Source organism: Cyprinus carpio, chromosome B5 (assembly GCF_018340385.1).
Source record: "Cyprinus carpio isolate SPL01 chromosome B5, ASM1834038v1, whole genome shotgun sequence".
Lineage (NCBI taxonomy): Eukaryota > Metazoa > Chordata > Actinopteri > Cypriniformes > Cyprinidae > Cyprinus > Cyprinus carpio.
In genome coordinates, this window is record NC_056601.1 from 9,220,506 (window position 1) to 9,236,844 (window position 16,339).

Below are 16,339 nucleotides of genomic sequence, written 5' to 3' on the forward strand. Positions count from 1 at the left end.
GATTTCCCTGCAGCCATCTGGCACATTTGAAAAGAGCAAATTTCTGAGCAAATTTCCTAGACCAAATTCAGCGCACATTTTTGCAAATGTCATGCAGCGAGTGTGAGACAGACAGGCGCAGCGATAGTGTCGCCTGCCTGGGCAGTGCCCATGCAGAGGCTGCACTTGCTGAAGGATCATGCTCCCACTGTGAGAGTATGAGCCTCTCCTGTCTCTGTTCATTGATCACCCTCTTCAATGATGGCGGTACCCCCCGCCCTGCTTCGTATATCCATTTCCTTTCTCGCCTAAAAGAAAAAAAAAAACGCCTTTCCTGCATTGCCTCGTGTCGCAGGTGTGTTTTACACAGTAAGATCAGCGCCCCTCCTCTGCTGCGAGTGACTTGTTTTTTTCGGTGCTTCGGAGGAAGAAGCCATCGTCGAAGACATCTCCACCAATGACAATGTCCTTGGCAGCGTCGGACGCAGAAGAGTGGCCCGAAGCCCGAAGCCCTCCCCCCTTCTCCACCAGTGAGGCCAAAACCAGACAGCAAGCTTATCCTGGGATCTGGGCCTCAAGTGGCTGGCTCCAGAAGAGCCCACCCACGGCCTATTGGACGAGTGGTATCTGACAGGAATCCATCAACAGTCCTCTCAACAACGACCTGCCCCATTCTTGCCTGCAGTTCACGAAGAGCTCACCATTACGTGGCATGCTTTTGTTTCCCACAGGTCACGCCCTGCATGTGCAGTGGGTACCTGAATGTTTTACTGCTATGATAGCGGACCCACAAAAATAGATCCCCTCACATCCCGTTCAGGGTTTGGGCAGCCATACCGGGCATGTCGACCTGGGTTCTACAATTCAACAAGGCTACTCACTTCAGTTTGCTCCCAGGCCACCTTGTTTCAGAGGTGTTATTCAAACTTCTCCTTAGGACATTGAAGCTCTCATTCTCCAACAACAAGAGCTTGCAAAAGGTACTGTGGAAATAGTACCGCCAGTCAGGCTTTTTCAGCCGCTACTTCCTCATTCCAAAGAGAGATGGCAGGCTCAGACCCATTCTGGATCTCAGACATCTAAACCACTCGCTTGTGTGCTGGCCTTTCAAGATGTTAACTATCAAACCGATCCTCACGCACATTTTCCCCGAGGACTGTTTTTTTTTTTTTTTGTGATCAACTTTTTATTGTCTTTAGATGGTTTTTGACAGTGGATCTGAAAGACGCTTGCTTTCACATCTATATTGCCCCCCATCACAGACCGTACTTGAGATTCGCGTTCAAGGGACTGGCCTATCAGTATGCAGTCCTACTGTTTGGACTGTCTCTGGCCCCACACACTTTTACGAATTGCACAGACAGATTCCCCTCTGAGACAGATGGGAATCCGCATATTAAACTACCTCTACAATTAGCTGGTTCTAGCCAGATCAGAATGGTAATTGGTCGCTCACAGAGTGCTGTTACTCACCCACATAGAGCGCCTCGGTTTGATGATCAACCCACAGAAGAGTCATCTGTTACCCAGACAGCAGGCTGTCTTTCTGGGAACAATCTTAACTCTGCCCAAATGTGGGCATGGATCATGCTGGAACGATCCCTGATTATTCAGCGAGTAGCAGCATCTCTCAAACCAGGGACGATACATCCCCTGAAGGTTTTTCAGAGGTTACTTGTCCTCATGGAGGCCGCCTCTTCTGTAATACCTCTAGGCCTACTCCACATTCTGCCTCTTTAATTTTTGCTCAAAACTTGACAGTGCTAGCTTACATCAATCACCAAGGTGGTCTCAGGTCACACTCTCTTTACAGGATGGCTCATCGCCTCCATCTTTGGGTGCAGAATGAAAGACAAGGCAGTCTGAACCTTGGCGCAGATATGCTGTCCAGAGGCAATGTAGCTCCAGGGGAATGGACTCTGCATCTTCAAACAGTTCTGAAAATCTAGTCTGTCTTCGGGGAGGCAGAGGTCATCCTCTTTGCCTCAGAAGACAACTTTCAATGCCCAACATATTTCTCAATACAGCGAGACCAGAGGTGGGACCAAGTCATTGTTTTGTAAGTCACAAGTAAGTCTCAAATATGTTATTGCCACCTACTGAAGTACTGTAGGTTTACAGAAATAGACATTATTGATATGATTGTCAGGTATTATTTATATTATTTACAAAACATTTATGGTACTTTAAGTCTTAAACTGATACGCTTATACAGAACATTAATTACTGGGCAAAGAGATATATTAAATGAGGGGGAAATGTTAATATATGACGATAGTTATAATATATACAAATGTTAAATAAAAATAAGAAACCATCAGTGAATGGGTTTAAAATATGTTTTGGATGATGTGTTTTCTTATAGCACTATTATTTTTTGATTTTATATAGGCTATTCTTCAACAAATATTGTTAACAAATTATTCAAATTTCATTCTGTTACATTCTGTCTTTGTTATTCTTCATTCAAAATAAAATGTTAATATTTTAATAATTATAGGGTTGAGTTATGTTGAGTTTACAAGTTACAGTATATTTCTCTTGGACACAAGTAGCCTAAACCGACATGCCTGGCACCACACGTTTCACTATAGCAGGTTTAAAAAATGAGACATGCAAAATTATTCACAGCAAAACAAGCTATTTAGATACACAAATACATAAGTAAGTACATTTTTGTGTTTTAAACAAGTTCATAATGATCACAGTTCATGGCTTAGTTTAAGGGCTATGTGTGCTAGTAGAGCCTATCGGATTTACAACACCTGAATTCATCCATTTCTTCTGAAAGACACTAAATTTACATTACACATACATCATTTAGTCATTTAGAAGACACTTTTATCCAAAGTGACTTTTAAATGAGGTCAATGGAAGCAATCAAAATCAACAAAAAAACAATGATATGCAAGTGCCATAACAAGTCTCAGTTAGCTTAACACAGTACAAACAGCAAGTTTTTTTTTTAATTATATGATAAATAAAAAGAAAACTGATAGAATAGAAAAAGAATAGAGCAAGCTAGTGTTAGAGGCAGTTTTTGCTTTTGTTAATTGTATAATAAATATAAAGAAAACAAATAGATAGAATACAAATATATAAGAGAAGCTAGTGTTAGTTTTTTTTTTTAAGAAAACAAGCAGTAAGTAAATGAATAGAGTGCAAGTCTAAATAAAGAGTGCTAGATATAGAGGGTCAAATAAAGATAATAAAGATGGAAGAGATGTGTTTTTAGCCGATTCTTAAAGATGGCTAAGGACTCAGCTGCTCAGATTGAGTTGGGCAGGTAATTCCACCAGAAGGGAACATTTAATTTAAAAGTCTGTGAAAGTGATTTTGTGCCTCTTTGGGATGGCATAATAAAAGGATGTTCACTTGCAGAATGCAAACTTCTAGAGGGCACACAAGTCTGAGGTAATGAATTTAGGTAAAGGGCTGCAGAGCCAGTGGTGGTTTTGTAGGCAAACATTAATGCCTTGGATTTTATGCGAGCAGCTAATGGTAGCCAGTGCAAATTGATAAACAGAGGTGTGACATGCATTATTTTTGGCTCATTAAATAGTAAACTTGCTGCCGCGTTCTGGATTAATTGCAAAGGTTTGATAGAAATGGCTGGAAGACCTGCCAAGAGAGCATTGCAGTAGTCCAGCCTGGACAGAACAAGAGCTTGAACAAGAAGTTGTGAAGCATGTTCTTGAAAGAAAGGGCCTGATCTTCTTGATGTTGAATAAAGCAAATCTGCAGGACCAGGCAGTTTTAGCAATGTGGTCTAAGAGGATCAGCTGATCATCAATCATAACTCCAAGGTTTCTGGCAGTTTTTGAAAGAGTTGTGGTTGATGTGCTTAATTGGATGGTGAAATAAACATAAACTTTTGCTTTTTGTACTACAGCAATATAAACAACAAACTATGAGCCAAGAGCTGTGGCCATTGCAGTTGCTAGGACTTCTTGTCTCCTTTATATAGTTTATTGCATTAGACCCCTTGTAAGTGCAGTCTTAAACACACTTTGGGCCTGCTTTGCCTCATCTTCATTTCCCAAGACAAAGAAGATTGAATCTTTGCAATTTAACATAATGTTTTACAGAAAGACATGTATAAATGTTGGGATGACTAATTGCAACAACAATAATAATGTTTCATATTAATTTCAAATTTATGTTAAAAAAATTTACTACTTTGTAGATTATATGACAACTGTCTCCTAATGAAGTGTAAAGATGCTTTACATTAAAATATGAAAACACTGCAGTAAATAGCAATAAAATAAAAACACTGCAGTGTTCAAAGCAAATGAATGAATCACTGAATCTTTCCCCTAGTCAAGTAATATAGTTTACCCATCCCAATCATATAGAGGATCATTTTGCATTAGGTATAAATAGACACTTCAGTACTCATACACTGGCACTGAACTATCATGTTATTTTTTATGAGAGATTGGGTAACCTTTGGTCAATCGTTATTACACAGGCTTGTACATATGTTATATTAAGTGTTCTAGAGTTACAAAAATGAGATCTCAAATGTGACATTTATATGTTTTGATATTATTCCAATTTAAATGGCAACATAAAATTCATTTCATTTCCTAAGGAAGATAATTAAAATCAAGCACAGTCCTACGCCTATGCAGAAAAGACATTCTTTTTTTGTAATTCCATTTAAAATGACAATGAAAATGTAAAGATGTAAACAGATATATAAAAATATGTCATAGTAAATCTATTATATGATAATTCCTATGAAAGATAAATATGATATTTAAATCTATCATGTAATTTAATCCAAATGTGAACTCTTTTTGAAGTAATGTGTTGTCAAATTTATGTGATAACTATAACTGTATAAAAGGTTGTTATATAGGTTGATGACTGAGAATAGCTTCTTACCACAAAATAGGACTCCACAGCTTATCCATATATAGCCTCTGCTTAGTGTGCAAACTGACCTCAATATAAGTGTGGAGGAGAGCATGATCAGTCTTACAGGAGACTAGAGAAGTTCCAACTTGTGGTAAGAAGTTGAAGTACTTTGCATTTGATGTTGTTATTTATGTGAGTGAGCTAAACCAATTGATATGACAGAAGATAAAGTCTATAATAAGATATTATTTTTAAGTAAAATAAACATTGATATTACATTCACATTTACATCTATGACTAACTATAGTTTATTTCACTGAATTTCTTGGCAGGGCTGTGAAAATTTAATCTGGGCTCAAGGAGCAGGAAGGTACTGTAAGTAGTGGCAATACACTTTGTTACTGCATTACAAATTTGGTTGAATATCAGCAGGTCTTTTGTCAAATCCATGTAGACTTAATGTAGATGTGCTGCTATTTTTGACAAATGAGAGGTATTACACATGTCCAATGGCAGATTTCAAGGGGGACTAGGGACACATAGTGTATGTACACTTTGGTACACATAAATAAAAGAGATAGGCACATTTCTGTTTCATTTGTGTTTATGCAATTTATATTTATATAATAAAATGTATCAGCAAAATGCATCTTGTGCAGCAGATCTAATTAGGCACACCATCAATTAAGGTTCACTGTTTTATTATTTTAATTGGCTTCTTCACTTTTTTAAAACTGTATAAATCTATAAAGACCTGACATACATGAGACCCTCTGTGAATTCTTTATGTGGACTGTATACTTGATCACCAATAGTAATTTTGCCTCTAAATTTTAGTAAACCGCCACCATGAGTACGGACGCGGAGATGGCCATTTATGGCAAGGCTGCCATTTACCTCCGTAAGCCTGAGAAGGAGAGAATCGAGGCTCAGAACAAACCGTTTGATGCCAAAGCTGCCTGCTATGTGGTTGATGATAAAGAGCTGTACGTCAAGGGAACAATCAAGAGCAGAGACGGTGGCAAAGTCACTGTCATTGTGAATGACACTAAAGAGGTGAAATTTCAGCATTCCATGAAAACTTTAACTTATTTAATCTTACATATTTTTCTGGTTGTTCTAATTTAATGGATCAAATTTATAGGAGAGAGTTGCAAAGGAGGATGACGTCCACCCAATGAATCCTCCCAAGTTTGACAAGATTGAGGACATGGCCATGATGACCCATCTCAATGAACCCTCTGTGCTGTATAACCTCAAAGAGCGTTATGCTGCATGGATGATCTACGTAAGTCCTGGAGCAAAGTAAAACAGTATTTAAGTTCATTTTGTCAGTCTTGTTGCAATCTGACCACTTCTCTGCTCATTTTAGACCTACTCTGGGCTGTTTTGCGCTACTGTGAACCCCTACAAGTGGCTCCCAGTGTATGATGCAGAAGTGGTGGCTGCCTACAGAGGCAAGAAGCGTATGGAGGCCCCACCCCACATCTTCTCTGTCTCTGACAACGCCTATCAGGCCATGCTGACTGGTAAGACCTTATGGAAGTTAATTCTATAGATTTAATTAAATGTTGCTGTATATAAAAGAAAGATTTACCAGAAATTGTACATGTTGCAATCAACAGATAGAGAAAACCAGTCTGTCCTGATTACGTAAGTATTTTCATTTCATTTACAGATGCAAGTATAAATCAGATATATAGCAAATATAAAATATATATATATGGAGATATATACAAAATAAAATATAAATATAGTGTATACTTCTGTCTTCTAAAAAGTGTATATATTTTATCAATGTTTGTCTTCTCATCTTTAATAAACCAGTGGAGAATCTGGTGCTGGAAAGACTGTGAACACTAAACGTGTCATCCAGTACTTTGCCACAGTTGCAGTACAAGGTGACAAGAAGAAAGAGCAGGCTGCCGGCAAAATGCAGGTATGAGACTATGTAAAATATATATATGTATACTTAGATACTACTACTACTACTACTACTACTACTTCTACTACTACTAAACACCCTTCAACCAATGCAGGGCTCTCTTGAGGATCAGATCATTGCTGCCAATCCTCTGCTTGAGGCTTATGGTAATGCCAAGACTGTGAGAAATGACAACTCCTCTCGTTTTGTAAGTTCACCACTTTTTATTTAGGGTACAGTTCGTTGGTTGTGTTGGATTTTCCTATTCAAAGGTTTCTATAAAACTATTATAGTTACTATTATTCATGTGTCATCTTATTTTGTTTAAAACAGGGTAAATTCATCAGAATTCACTTTGGCACATCAGGAAAACTGGCTAGTGCTGACATTGAGACATGTAAGTGGACATGATTTAATTTAATTTATGCATCCTGCATTTGTCTTTGTCTGTCACTCTTCAGCTGATTGTGACTCAAGTACATTCTCTCAACAGATCTGCTGGAGAAGTCTAGAGTGACATTCCAGCTTCCAGATGAGAGAGGCTACCACATCTTCTACCAGATGATGACCAACCATAAGCCTGAGCTGATCGGTAGATGCACATATTTGATTCTATGTTTTGATGCCAGATAATATTGTAAATACTCAGACAATACCAGATATACTCTTTCATAAATACTATAAAAAATCTGTATTTTACAGAAATGACACTCATCACCACCAACCCCTATGACTTCCCCATGTGCAGTCAGGGTCAGATCACAGTGGCAAGCATTGATGATAAAGAGGAGCTGGTTGCTACTGATGTGAGTCAATTACGGTTTTTTTTTTTTAATGTATTCTATATAAATATGGCTGATCATAGCGCTCATTCTTCTTTGTAATTTCCAGACTGCTATTGACATTCTGGGCTTTAGTGCTGAGGAGAAGATGGGCATCTACAAGTTCACTGGAGCTGTGCTTCATCATGGTAACATGAAGTTCAAGCAGAAGCAGCGTGAGGAGCAGGCTGAGCCTGATGGCACAGAGGGTGAGACTAAATACCAATGTGTGTGATCACATTCAGTGCTTGGATTGAGAGAATCAAAAGCACTGATTCTTTCTATTTTCATGAAGGAAAAATTGTTTTCAAGGCAAGAAATGTATGGATGTTTTGTACCCTTTTAAATTGCAGAGGCTGACAAAATCTCCTACCTTCTGGGTTTGAACTCTGCTGATATGCTGAAGGCTTTGTGCTACCCCAGAGTAAAAGTCGGAAATGAGTTTGTGACCAAAGGCCAGACTGTGCCACAGGTGTGTAGTAACAGATTTCCAGCATATCTTTGTGCTCAGTCTGAAAATCATGATTAAATTTGACTAATCATAGCAAATCAGAAAGATTTTAAGAAAAATTCACTCTATTCATACAGGTTTACAACTCTGTTAGCGCCTTGTCCAAATCTATCTATGAGAGGATGTTCTTGTGGATGGTCATTCGTATCAACCAGATGTTGGACACAAAACAACAAAGAAATTTCTTCATTGGTGTGCTGGATATTGCTGGCTTTGAGATTTTTGATGTAAGAATATTTTATGTTTATCTCTCTTTATGGCAAATTGAGTTACATTCAGCAGTCAGTAAACGATCCTGTTTCTTTCTCCAGTTCAACAGCATGGAGCAGCTGTGCATCAACTTCACTAACGAGAAACTGCAACAGTTTTTCAACCACCACATGTTTGTGCTGGAACAAGAGGAGTACAAGAAGGAGGGCATTGTTTGGGAGTTCATTGACTTTGGCATGGACTTGGCTGCTTGCATTGAGCTCATTGAGAAGGTTTTTACTGGTTTAGGAACTTATTAATTTCCATTTTTTCATTTTCAAAATTATACATGTTTAATAATAAACAACATTCTTTTATATACAGCCCATGGGTATCTTCTCCATCCTTGAAGAGGAGTGCATGTTCCCCAAGGCTACAGACACTTCCTTCAAGAACAAGTTGTATGATCAGCATCTTGTCAAGTGCAATTTTTTCCAGAAACCAAAGCCTGCCAAAGGCAAGGCTGAGGCCCACTTCTCCCTGGTCCACTATGCTGGAACTGTGGACTACAACATTAATGGCTGGTTGGACAAGAACAAGGATCCACTGAACGAGTCTGTTGTGCAGCTTTACCAGAAGTCTTCTGTCAAACTGCTGGCTACTCTCTACCCACCTGTTGTTGAGGGTAAGGAGGAAAAATAGTGTTACTAATACAATTATGGACATTAATTTAACCACCCTTTAATTCAGTTTTGCTCTTTCTTTCTTGTTTTTGCATTTATATATGTTCATTTGTATCTTTATCTGAATAGAGACTGGTGGCAAGAAGGGAGGCAAGAAGAAGGGTGGTTCCATGCAGACTGTGTCTTCACAGTTTAGAGTATGTCTTTGTTTGAGACCAAATGTGATTAATGATGCAACTGAAATCAGTGACTGTACATCAGCTTGCTTGACTCTAAGTCAGAGAAATTATATATCAACAAGTCAGAAAATGTGACTAAGAAAGCTGTAACTTTTCATGATTAAACAGGAGAACTTGGGCAAGCTCATGACCAACTTGAGGAGCACTCACCCTCACTTTGTGCGCTGTCTGATTCCCAATGAGTCCAAGATTCCAGGTAAAGTAATAAAGGGATTACAGATATTCTGTCATTAATACAGTATTTAATGGCTTTCATTAATTTACCAAGCTCATAATATAAACTGTCCTTTATAGGTCTCATGGAGAACCACCTGGTTATCCACCAGCTGAGATGTAACGGTGTGCTGGAGGGCATCAGAATCTGCAGAAAGGGCTTCCCCAGCAGAATCCTCTATGGTGACTTCAAGCAGAGGTAACAGGGACCACATGAAAGCACTATTTCCTGTATGAGGCTTTTAATTAGAGGATATGAAGCATTTTGATTGACCTTCAACAGATACAAGGTACTGAATGCCAGTGTAATCCCAGAGGGACAGTTTATTGACAACAAGAAAGCTTCTGAGAAACTCCTGGGATCCATCGATGTTGATCACGACCAGTACAGATTTGGACACACAAAGGTTCATATTCTACTTTACAGCATTTAAAACATTTAATGATCATGATTTATTGTATGAGATTATTCTGTTTAAATAACTGTCATGATTTATTATATATTCAGGTGTTCTTCAAAGCTGGTCTTCTGGGTACTCTTGAGGAGATGCGTGATGAGAAACTGGCTGCTCTGGTCACAATGACTCAGGCTGTCTGCCGTGGTTACCTGATGAGGAGAGAGTTTGTGAAGATGACGGAGAGGAGGTGAGGAATGTCATAAATAATGATAATACCTTTATTTGATATAATACCTAATATATATATATATATATATATATATATACCTGTGTGAATGGTAAATAATGATGATTATGCATTTAATAATGAATTATTCTTAGGGAGTCCATTTACACCATCCAATACAACATCCGCTCATTCATGAACGTCAAACACTGGCCATGGATGAAGGTTTACTACAAGATTAAGCCTCTGCTGAAGAGTGCTGAGACTGAGAAGGAGCTGGCAACCATGAAAGAGGACTTTACAAAATGCAAAGAAGATCTTGCCAAGGCTGAAGCCAAAAAGAAGGAGCTTGAGGAGAAAATGGTGGCACTGCTACAAGAGAAAAATGATCTGCAGCTGCAAGTGGCATCTGTGAGTTTACCTAATTGAATTAACTGAATTTTATCTCCATTACAATGGAACAATGTGGTTTCCAATGAAATAGCAATCTATTTTCCTAACAGGAATCTGAGAATTTGTCAGATGCTGAAGAGAGGTGTGAGGGTCTGATCAAGAGCAAAATCCAGCTTGAAGCTAAACTCAAAGAGACAACTGAGAGACTGGAAGATGAGGAAGAAATCAATGCTGAACTGACAGCCAAGAAGAGGAAGCTGGAGGATGAGTGCTCTGAGCTGAAGAAAGACATTGATGACCTGGAGCTCACCTTGGCTAAAGTGGAAAAGGAGAAACATGCTACTGAGAACAAGGTTGGAGATTAAGTTGGTTTAAGATTAGATTTAATTTCTGTTTTATATGATGATGTAGACTATGTATTGTAAAAAAAAAAAAAAACAAGCTCATTTGGAAAAAAAAAAAAATCACACAGGTCAAGAACTTGACTGAGGAAATGGCAGCTCAGGATGAGAGCATTGCCAAACTTACGAAGGAGAAGAAAGCCCTCCAAGAGGCACATCAGCAGACCCTGGATGATCTGCAGGCAGAGGAGGACAAAGTCAACACCCTGACCAAATCCAAGACAAAGCTTGAGCAGCAAGTTGATGATGTGAGTTACTAACTAAACATGTCACTAATTAATTAAATTAACCGTCTTCTTTTACCCTGAAAATATTTTATATATCACTGTCCAATAGCTTGAGGGTTCCCTTGAACAAGAGAAGAAGCTCTGCATGGATCTTGAGAGAGCCAAGAGAAAGCTTGAAGGAGACCTGAAATTAGCCCAAGAATCCATCATGGACCTTGAGAATGACAAGCAACAATCTGATGAGAAGCTGAAGAAGTAGGAAGTTTTCGTAAAATCGTAAATTCTTACAAAAATAATGGTTATTTATTTCAAATCATTAATTATTCAATTTTTACACACAGAAAAGACTTTGAAACAAGTCAGCTGCTCAGCAAGATTGAAGATGAACAATCTCTGGGTGCTCAACTCCAGAAGAAGATCAAGGAGCTTCAGGTATTTCTTGATTCATTTATTATTTTTTTTCAATTGTATTATTATTATTATTTTTTTTTTTGCTGTTAAAGGCAATGGTAAAATAAAGACTAATAAGGCTTTATTAATGCCACTGTAGGCTCGCATTGAAGAACTGGAGGAAGAGATTGAGGCTGAGCGTGCTGCTCGTGCCAAGGTTGAGAAGCAGAGAGCTGATCTCTCCAGGGAACTTGAGGAGATCAGTGAGAGGCTTGAGGAGGCTGGAGGAGCCACTGCTGCTCAGATCGAGATGAATAAGAAGCGTGAAGCTGAATTCCAGAAGCTGCGGTCGTGATCTTGAAGAGTCCACACCCTCCAGCATGAAGCTACTGCTGCTGCCCTCCGTAAGAAGCAGGCAGACAGTGTGGCCGAGCTGGGAGAGCAAATCGACAACCTCCAGCGTGTCAAGCAGAAGCTTGAGAAAGAGAAGAGTGAATACAAAATGGAGATTGATGATCTCTAGCAACATGGAGGCTGGCCAAAGCAAAGGGGGAATTTTATGCCTAAAGAATATAGAACATGTCTTGAAGTTTTTCAGACATCTAATGACTTTTGCATTTTTAGGGCAATCTTGAGAAAATGTGCCGCACACTTGAGGACCAACTTAGTGAAATAAAGTCTAAGAATGATGAGAACCTTCGCCAGATAAATGACCTCAGTGCTCAAAGAGCAAGACTTCAAACTGAAAATGGTAACCAAAAACAGTCACAAAGAAATTAATAGTACTTCAATAGTAATTGAGTATGGTGTATTAACATTATTCAGCACTGAATATCTAACAAAGTATTATTAGAGAAATTATAGATTTAAATTTAGCTTTTATATAGTTTGTTTTGATATTAACTGTTGGTGACATTAACACAATCTGACGCAGTGAGTCTAAATTTACACAGGTGAGTTTGGCCGTCAGCTGGAGGAGAAAGAGGCTCTGGTTTCTCAGCTCACCAGAGGCAAACAAGCTTTCACTCAGCAAATTGAAGAGCTTAAGAGGCAGATTGAAGAGGAGGTTAAGGTAATGGCATCAACACAAACACATAATTTCCACTTACTATGCAACAAAACTAATATTATGTGACTGTCTCCTAGGCTAAGAACGCACTGGCCCATGCTGTGCAATCAGCCCGTCATGACTGTGACCTGCTCCGTGAGCAGTTTGAGGAAGAGCAGGAAGCAAAGGCTGAGCTGCAGCGGGGAATGTCAAAGGCCAACAGTGAAGTTGCACAGTGGAGAACCAAATATGAAACTGATGCCATCCAGCGCACTGAGGAGCTTGAAGAGTCCAAGTATGAACATTACAAGATCTACTATGTTTTCATATGGAAAAGTCTTTCATGTTAAAACTGGTGTTTACAAATGCATTACAGGAAGAAGCTGGCTCAGCGTCTGCAAGAGGCAGAGGAACAAATTGAGGCTGTGAACTCCAAATGTGCATCTCTGGAGAAGACCAAACAGAGACTCCAGGGTGAGGTGGAGGACCTCATGATTGATGTGGAGAGAGCCAATTCTTTGGCTGCCAACCTTGACAAGAAGCAGAGGAACTTTGACAAGGTAAAGAATTTAATCATTATATGATATTCTCTTCCTAAATCATTGCTAAAATGGGCTTTGTTGAAGATGTTCTAAATTAATTTGACCTTTTAAATATGTTCATCGAAGGTCCTGGCAGAATGGAAGCAGAAATATGAGGAAGGTCAGGCAGAGCTGGAAGGTGCCCAGAAAGAGGCTCGTTCACTCAGCACTGAACTGTTCAAGATGAAGAACTCCTATGAGGAGACTCTGGATCAGCTGGAGACCCTCAAGAGAGAGAACAAGAATCTGCAGCGTAAGACTGACATTACTAAATTCATGATATAAATCAGCGTTTTGCAGTGTTAAATCTGTAGTGATTCACAGTATATTTATGTTGATTAATATTTTCAAACTTGTAGAGGAGATTTCAGATCTGACAGAGCAGTTAGGTGAGACTGGTAAGAGCATCCATGAGCTGGAAAAGGCCAAGAAGACAGTGGAGACTGAGAAGGCTGAGATTCAGACCGCCCTGGAGGAGGCTGAAGTGAGTATCCTGAGATTAATATGCAATTCTTGCTAGAGGCATTATTCTGTGTTGTCAATGCCTATTTTCAATCTGAAATGTAAATGTTGTTTTTACTTTTCATAGGGCACCCTGGAGCATGAGGAGTCCAAGATTCTTCGTGTCCAGCTTGAGCTTAACCAGGTCAAGGGTGAAGTTGACAGGAAGCTTGCAGAGAAGGATGAGGAGATGGAGCAGATCAAGAGGAACAGCCAGAGAGTCATTGAATCCATGCAGAGCACTCTGGACTCTGAGGTCAGGAGCAGGAATGATGCCCTGAGAATCAAGAAGAAGATGGAGGGAGACCTTAATGAGATGGAAATTCAGCTGAGCCACGCCAATCGCCAGGCTTCTGAGGCCCAGAAACAGCTCAGGAACGTTCAGGGACAACTTAAGGTATATGGTTTACAGGTTCATTAATATGTTTCTATAATCAAAGCTATGTTAATTTAAGGCAAACAGAAAGCACATCAAAAGCTTATTATAAAGTAATTGTTATGTTCAGGATGCCCAGCTGCACCTTGACGATGCTCTGAGAGGACAGGAAGACATGAAGGAGCAGGTGGCAATGGTGGAGCGCAGAAACAATCTGATGCAAGCTGAGATTGAGGAGCTGAGAGCTGCTCTGGAGCAGACAGAGAGAGGCCGCAAAGTGGCTGAACAAGAGCTGGTGGACGCCAGTGAGCGTGTTGGGCTGCTGCACTCTCAGGTAACAGCATACTGTTTTTTACAAAGAAATTAAGGAAACTGAGAGCCTCATTTAAAATGTTCATACTGTTGCTTTCCACATTGCAGAACACAAGTCTCCTGAACACCAAGAAGAAGCTTGAGGCTGACCTTGTTCAGATCCAGAGTGAAGTTGACGACACTGTACAGGAAGCCAGGAATGCAGAGGAGAAGGCCAAGAAGGCCATCACTGATGTGAGAAGCAGTAGCTGCCTAATGATTCACAAAGACTTGTGTACTCAAAAATTTATTTTTAATATTTATCTATATTATTGCAAAGCTGCAATGATGGCAGAAGAACTCAAGAAGGAGCAGGACACCAGTGCTCACCTTGAGAGGATGAAGAAGAATCTGGAGGTGACAGTGAAGGACCTGCAGCACCGTCTGGATGAGGCTGAGAATCTGGCCATGAAGGGAGGAAAGAAACAACTCCAGAAGTTGGAGAGCAGGGTGAGAATTTTTGAAAGATTTTTTTTATTTTTATTCATATATAAAATATCATTTTACGATAAAATCTCTTAAAGATATTGCATAAACTTATTCCTAAAATTAAAGCATCATCTCAGGTTCCAAAAGTAGCTACCAGGCAATAACTACTCAGTTGTACACTTGTATGAAAGTATTTATGTGCAATCAAAGGTTCGTGAGCTTGAGGCTGAAGTTGAAGCAGAACAGAGACGTGGATCTGATGCTGTTAAGGGTGTTCGTAAATATGAGAGGAGAGTGAAAGAGCTGTCTTATCAGGTATGATCATACCCAACCATATCCATAGATTTATCCATACAAATCTATTAAATATTTTTTATTGTTTGTAGACTGAGGAGGATAAGAAGAACATCAATAGACTTCAGGATCTGGTTGATAAACTGCAGCTGAAGGTCAAAGCCTACAAGAGGCAGGCTGAGGAGGCGGTATGTTAAATCTATATGAACATTTGACATATTGATTATTAATTAATTAGTTATTTATGTACTGGAGGGATATCAATGATGTTCCACAACTTAGTTAACAAACATGGTAAAAATGTTACTTTTTAGGAGGAGCAAGCCAACTATATAATTGCTGCTGATATAATTGTGTGTGGATTTGCAGGAGGAACAAGCCAATACTCACCTTTCCAAGTTGAGGAAGGTGCAGCATGAGCTGGAGGAGGCTGAGGAGCGTGCAGACATTTCTGAGTCTCAGGTCAACAAGCTCAGAGCCAAGAGCCGTGATGCTGGAAAGGTCAGTTGCATAAAAGCAGAATCTTTCCTCAGTAAAATAAATACTTTTTTTTGCATTTACTGAGAAGAAACATACTCTATTCAGCTTATGCTTGAAAAATGTACTGATTATTTACTTGATTTTGTATGTCCTTTTTCTTTTTGTCTCAGGCCAAAGAAGAGTGAAACCCTCAATCCTGATGGGAGCCTCTACTGAAGTCATATAATATGATTGTTCTGAAGATTTACTTTTAATATTCCTTTTAAAATAAATTTGTGCTCACAAGACATTTGTTTTGGAGTGATCTTTACAGCAATTTTATTCGCAAATAAATTATTTATAAAGGGAAGTTAAACAACCTATAAGAACTCACACTTGGGTGGTCAGAGGCAGCCAGTTTGTTCTGTAATGGAATTTAGCTCACAAATGGCCTGAAGTCTGAAAAAATGCATTACTGGATAAAACATAGAATGAAATGTACGTTGCTTTGGATTAAAGAGTCTGCCAAATGTAGCCTATACATTTAAATGTTTGAGTGGAAAAATCTGCCATGACAGCAATAGCTCCAGAAGAAATGAAATGGTTGAATAAATACTTTGTAGGCCACAATAGTGGACCCTTTTGCGCTGGAATATTGACCATCAATGGTTTCAACGTGTTGGTTAATTAAAAATTTAATTTATGCATTTCTGTGATTTAGGTGTATGAGAGTTTCAGGAATAAAATGGAATAAATATGTAATATAATTGATCTAAATTAACATTACATCCAAACTACAACAAACGGCATTCTATAACCAAACTTATGCTTGCAGTAGTT

The 16,339-nt window shown here is 39.1% G+C and overlaps 1 pseudogene; it reads left to right on the top strand.

Moving 5' to 3' along the window:
• Nucleotides 1-5,171: 5,171 nt before the first annotated feature.
• On the top strand, nucleotides 5,172-15,807 carry LOC109050377 (annotated as a pseudogene).
• The last annotated feature ends 532 nt before the right edge of the window (nucleotides 15,808-16,339 follow it).